Source organism: Alligator sinensis, unplaced genomic scaffold (genome assembly GCF_000455745.1).
Source record: "Alligator sinensis unplaced genomic scaffold, ASM45574v1 scaffold130_2, whole genome shotgun sequence".
Classification (NCBI taxonomy): Eukaryota; Metazoa; Chordata; order Crocodylia; family Alligatoridae; genus Alligator; species Alligator sinensis.
Genome location: NW_005841913.1, coordinates 3,195,449 through 3,201,237, shown reverse-complemented (window position 1 = coordinate 3,201,237; position 5,789 = coordinate 3,195,449).

Sequence of the window (5,789 nt, the reverse complement as noted above, 5' to 3'; positions counted from 1 at the left end):
ACAATCCCTTTATCCCTTAACCCCAGGGGCTTCTCACATAGCTCCCTGTAGGCTCAGGGCCCCACCACCCTGGAACCTCACTCCTGACTGCATTAGTACAGCCTCAGATGTCACCATGAGTCTGGGCACCATCACGCTTCAGGTAGTTAATGGCTATTAAATCCCTCCTCAGTCTTCTCTTCTCCAGACTAAATAAGCCCAGCTCCCTCAACCTCTCCTCAGAAGTCATGTGCCCCAACCCCTAATCATTGTTATACTCCTCCACTGGATTGTCTCCAATTTGTCCACATCCTTTCTGTAGTGGGGGCCCCAAAACTTGACACAATACTCCAGATGTGGCCTTACTGGTGTCAAATAGAGGGGAAGAATCACTTCCCTTGATCTGCTGCCAATACTCCTACCAATGCAGCCCAGTATGCCTTTAACCTTCTTGGCAACAAGGGCACACTGCTGACTCATATTCAGCTTATTGTCAGCTGTAATTGCATATACTTTTCTGCAGAGCTGCTGCCCAGCCTGTCAGTCCCCAGCCTGTACTTGTGCATGGAATTTTTCCATCCTAAGTGTGGGACTTTGCACTTGTCCTTTTTGAATTTCATGAGATTTCTTTTGTTTCAATCCTCTAATTTGTCAAGGTCTCTCTGAATCCTAGCCCTACCCTCCTGCACATATATTACTCCCTACCCCCGCTGCAGCTTGGTGCCATCTGCAAACTTGCTGAGGGTGTACTCCATCCCGTCTTCCAGGTCATTGATGAAGCAATTGAACAAAACTGGACCGAGGACAACCCCCTGGCACATTCTATCTGATGTCAGCTGCCAAGTAGACATCAATCCATTGACTGCTACCCTTTGAATCTGACAATACAGCCAGTTTTATCCACCTTACAGTCCATTCATCCAACCCAAATTTCCTTAGTTTGTTTGCAGAAATGTTGTGGGAGACCATATCAAAAGCCTTGCTAAAGTTAAGGTATATCACATCCACTGGTCTCTCCGCATCCACAGAGCCAGTCATTGCATTGTAGAAGGAAATCAGGTTGGTCAGGCATGACTTACCCTTGGTTAATCCATGGTGACTGTTCTCAATCATCTTCTTCTCTGCCAAGTGCTTGGAAATGGATTCCTTGAGGACCTGCTTCATGATTTTACCCAGGACTTAGGTGAGGCTGACCGGTCTATAGTTCCCTGGATCCTCCTTCTTCCTTTTCTTAAAGCTGGATACTGTATTTGCCCTTTTTCAATCATCTAGGACCTCTCCTGATCACCAAGAGTTTTCAAAGATAACAGGTGATGGCTCTGCAATAACATTGACCACCTTGCTTAGCACGCTTGGGTGCCTTGTATCTGTCCTCATGGAGTAGTACACAGCCAGTTTTTTCTAAATAGTCCCTAACCTGTTCCTTTGCCACTGTTGGCTGGTCACCTCCTCCCCAAACTGTGCTGCCAGGTGCAGTAGTCTGGGAGCTGACCTTGCCTGTGAAATCTGTGGTGATAAAGGCATTGAGTACTTCAGCCTTTCCCACATCATCTGTCACTAGGCTGCCTTCCCCATTCAGTAAGTGACCCACGCTTTCTCTGATCTTCCTCTTCTTGCTGATATACTTTTAGAAACCCTTTTTTGTTATCCTGCATGTCCCTTGCTAGCTGCAACTCCAGTTGAGCTTTGGCCCTCCTGATTTCATCCCTACATGTCTGAGTAATACTTTCATGCTCCTCCCTAGTTGTTTGTTGTAGCTTCCACATCTTGTAAGCTTCCTTGTTTTGTTTTGGCTCACAGAAGAGTTCCCTACTAAGCCAAGCTGGTCTTCTGCCATACTTGCTACTCTTCCTGCCCATTGGGATGGTCTGTTCCTGTGCCCTCATTAAGGTTTCTTTAAAATACAAACATCTCTCTCTTTTACTTTTCTTATACAGGTAATCAATCTGCAAGCACATATAATGCAATATATAGGCCATAGGGTCCCATTCATGCCATCAGTGAAATAATAGAACTGAATAGTCCCTGCCCAATCTGTTTTAATCATCAACAGGCATCAAATTGCTGAAAATTCAGCTATCTAGAGGAAACAGAGAGTTGAAAACATACCTTTTTCCTTATCACCTGTGTCAAAGAGGGTAGAAGCAGCATTGTAACTATCTGAAAAACAAAAAACAAAAACTATCACTTTGCCCTAGACACAAGCACAGGACTAATAATTCTCACCCTCTTCCTGTTAAGAGAGTAATCATACACTAAAAACAGAACTCAGGCACCTTCTAAACTGAAAATCAACTTGAACAAAACATTGCTGGAGGCCCTGCCAAATGCTCCCAAGAGAAGTGTTCATTGGGTTTCAGATGACTGATTTGATGTGTTTTAGGCAAGCAAATATTTTAACGAGTCACATTTTGTTGGAGGGGAGTGAAGTCTTGCAAATACCTAAGCAATGAAGTGTTGGCATGAAATTTCATTCTGGAAATGTTTATATGGCTGCCTTGAACTATGACTTACATAAGTACAGTGCAGATCTAGATCCATTTACGTAGGATGGATTTTGTGCCCACAGAATAAATAACTGTAAGGACAATTACCTATAAAGCATAATTGATGTAAAAATTTGGGAGAGGAATAGTCCTGAAAGTTGAGAAAGAACAATAAGTGATGATGTGCCCTATTTTTTTTCCCCATCTAAATACATGAAAAAAGGAGCTGGCAATCCCCAAAGGGTAAAAGTCTCTTAGCATGTGCAGCCCTGTAATTCCAGTTTAGCAGGCATTCTAATTTGAAAAATTGGCCTCAACTGGGATTTTTTCATTATTTTCCTATTGTTTGTTGCTACTTCTGGCTTCCACATTATTGTACAGTGCATAGTGTGGAGGCAGCCCTTCCCTGTTAGTAAGAAATTACAGGCAATGTCAAAACAGGGTAGAAGGAGCCATCCACTCTAAACAGAGAAAGAATGGAAAGAAACGATGCATATCTCTAAGCCTGGGGAACAACTCTAAACAGGTGGATTGAACAGTTAGGGGCGGGGAGACCCTAGGCAGCCAGCAGATGGTTATTACAGCAGGCTGTCATCACTATTTGCTATGAAACTTGGAATAAAAGTTTTGAACATAAAGTAAGGCTGAAAAATTCTGACTCTCTTTCACACTTTTTGAATAATAACAACAATCACTTCCTATTGCTAGTTTGTCATAAGAAAAATGTACCTCTTATCACAGTGGGATGAAAGGGAATTTAGCTTGTTTGATAGCAGTTCTTAGATTATCAACAGGGAGGATTTGAGTGGGGACAGAAAGACTGAAATTGCCCAGGTGCTGTGACATGAACATTCAAGCTAAAGTTTGATTTTTCTCCTGTAAATTGTTTCACAAGTAGTGGTGAAGATTGGATTGGAAGGACAGTATGACTCAGTAAGTTGCTTATAACTTCACAGGCCTGCCTTTTGATTCCTTGATCTGCCTCTGACCCTCTGGATAATGTTGGCTAGATAAGGTTTTCTCCCTGGATCTCAGTTTTCCTATCGGTAAACTAGCCTGTTAAAAAGCACTGATATCTGCAGGTGAAAAATATGCCCTAAGAGATTTTACTATTATAAATATGAAATAGTTCTGAAACTTGAGGTAGATGATACAGAGTAGATGACTCAGTCAGAATACTTTTAATCTATCACATACCAATGTAACACCCATGCACACACTTTGGTTGTGTTTTATGGTGGGGGTGCATTTTTATGTGGGCAAGATGGCCCCTGTTGTTCTGGTCATGTACTCATCACATGGCAAGTTAGGGCCTGTATCTGCAGAAATTATGTAAAACCCTCTGGTTTCATTGGCTAGATAAAGCAGAGGATGCTTCAGGCAGATTGGTTGGGAGAAAGACTGAAATGTGGCCATCCCTGATTGGACAAGGCTTCAGTGATGTCACAACAAGTATATAAATATAACTCATAGTTTCATAGTTGGTAGGGTCAGAAGGGACCTGAGGAGATCATCTAGTCCGATCCCCTGCCGTGGCAGGAAAGAGTACTGGGGTCAAACGACCCTGGCCAGATGTTCGTCCAGCCTTTTTTTAAAGACCGCCAGGGTAGGAGCCAGCACCACTTCTTTTGGAAGTTGGTTCTCTTGCTAAGGTTTTCTCTCTCTTTCTCCTGGGGCTGGTGAGAGCTGCACACCTGCATTGGGAGCCAGAGGACCTGCTCCCCATGAGGAAGGGGGGCCGAGGCGGGGGGTCTCCCACCTTTCTTTACTGGAGAGAGTCAAGCAAAAGCTATTTGAAGGGAAAGCCTCAGGCACAGGGAGAAAGAGTCTGGTTTGGAGTTTGGGTTATGGGTGAAGCCTCTCCCAAGAGGGTGTCACCTACAGATTTGCTCTTTCATTAGTAGTGTTTAAAAATGTATTTGGTGTTTTTTCTGTTTTCTCTGATAAATCTTTTTGTGTGTGTGTACACTGGTTTCAAGGAGGGGGGTTTTGTTTACGTGGAACACCTTAATAATTCATTTCGTGTTTTTCACGTGGTCTGGATGGGGAGTTGAGCCAAGGTAAAATCTATTTAGTACCCCAAAATTGAACCTAGCCTTTGTTGCTGCCAACTGGTGCCTGGCAGAAGGGTTACATCAGTATAATTGCATTTTCAGATATTCTGTTTGAGTTGCCCACTTTTTTCTCCCTTTTAATTTCACAGTGTCCCTAAATTCTTCCTCTTTATTGCATTCATTTTTTATTTCTTTGTTCTTTTTTTACTATAATGTGAAGCCAACAGATAATACTTGTGTTTGAATCTAGTTTTCAAAGCTAACGTGGGGTAGGTTCAAGATTATGTAAAAAAACCCAAAACATATACAATTTCCTTCAAGTAAATGCTCTTTGGCCCAGACCCTTTTTCTACTTCTGTTGCGTCAAAGTGGCACTTATATAGTTGCTCCTTGTGAGGATTCAGCCAGGATGTAAGTGACCAGGACTGTGGTAAGCAACTAAAAGTGACCCGGGGGTCAGCAGGGTGGGGACACAAGTTACTGGAGCATTGGGTCAGGGTCTGGGTCAGCAGAGTGAAAAGGACCAAGTTCCAAGGGAACTGAGAGGGTAAGATCTGAGTGATATAGTTGAAGCCATAAGCTGAGGTCAGGAGGCAGGAGTCAGATAACTACGGCTGAGCTCCATAGAAGATCTGAGCTCAGGGTCAAGGAAGCCAAGCTGAGTCAGGATGCTGGGGAAATGAGAGCAGGCCCAGTGCTAAGGTTCAGGGGAGGTCCAATATCAGGTTCAGGGAAAGTCAAGGCTCAGTCAGGAGCTAGGAGAACCAGAAAGCAGTGAACACCAGGCTTGCCAGAACAGACTGAGGCTGTGTGAAGGTGTGCCTGCAACCTGAGGTTGCAGGTGTGCTTATAAGGGGTGAGTGGTCCTTTCAGCAGCCAATCCAGTTGCAGAGAGCAATGGCAGTTGCATTAGCCAGAGATCAGGGGCAGGTGTGATGACTCAAGTGCTTAGGCCAGCCAGGCATGCCTGATCAGAGGCCCTGACAATCCTATTCTATCCCTTACAGAAGCTAAAATTCTGCCAAGTCCCTTTGTTTCTTTAAGCACTTCCATCTTTTCCTTCAATATGCTGTGGACTGTTCCATCCTTGCGTACGCCAAGGAAAACCTCCAGACTATGCTGCATCTCTTCGCAGAAGCTTACTGAACTTTGGGCTGGTCTCTCAACATCAAGAAGACTAAAGCCCTCTATCAGCCTGGTCCAGACCATGAATGTGATCTCCCTGCCCCCTCCCCAAATTACTGAGGGAAAGACCCTGGAGGTGGTTGAG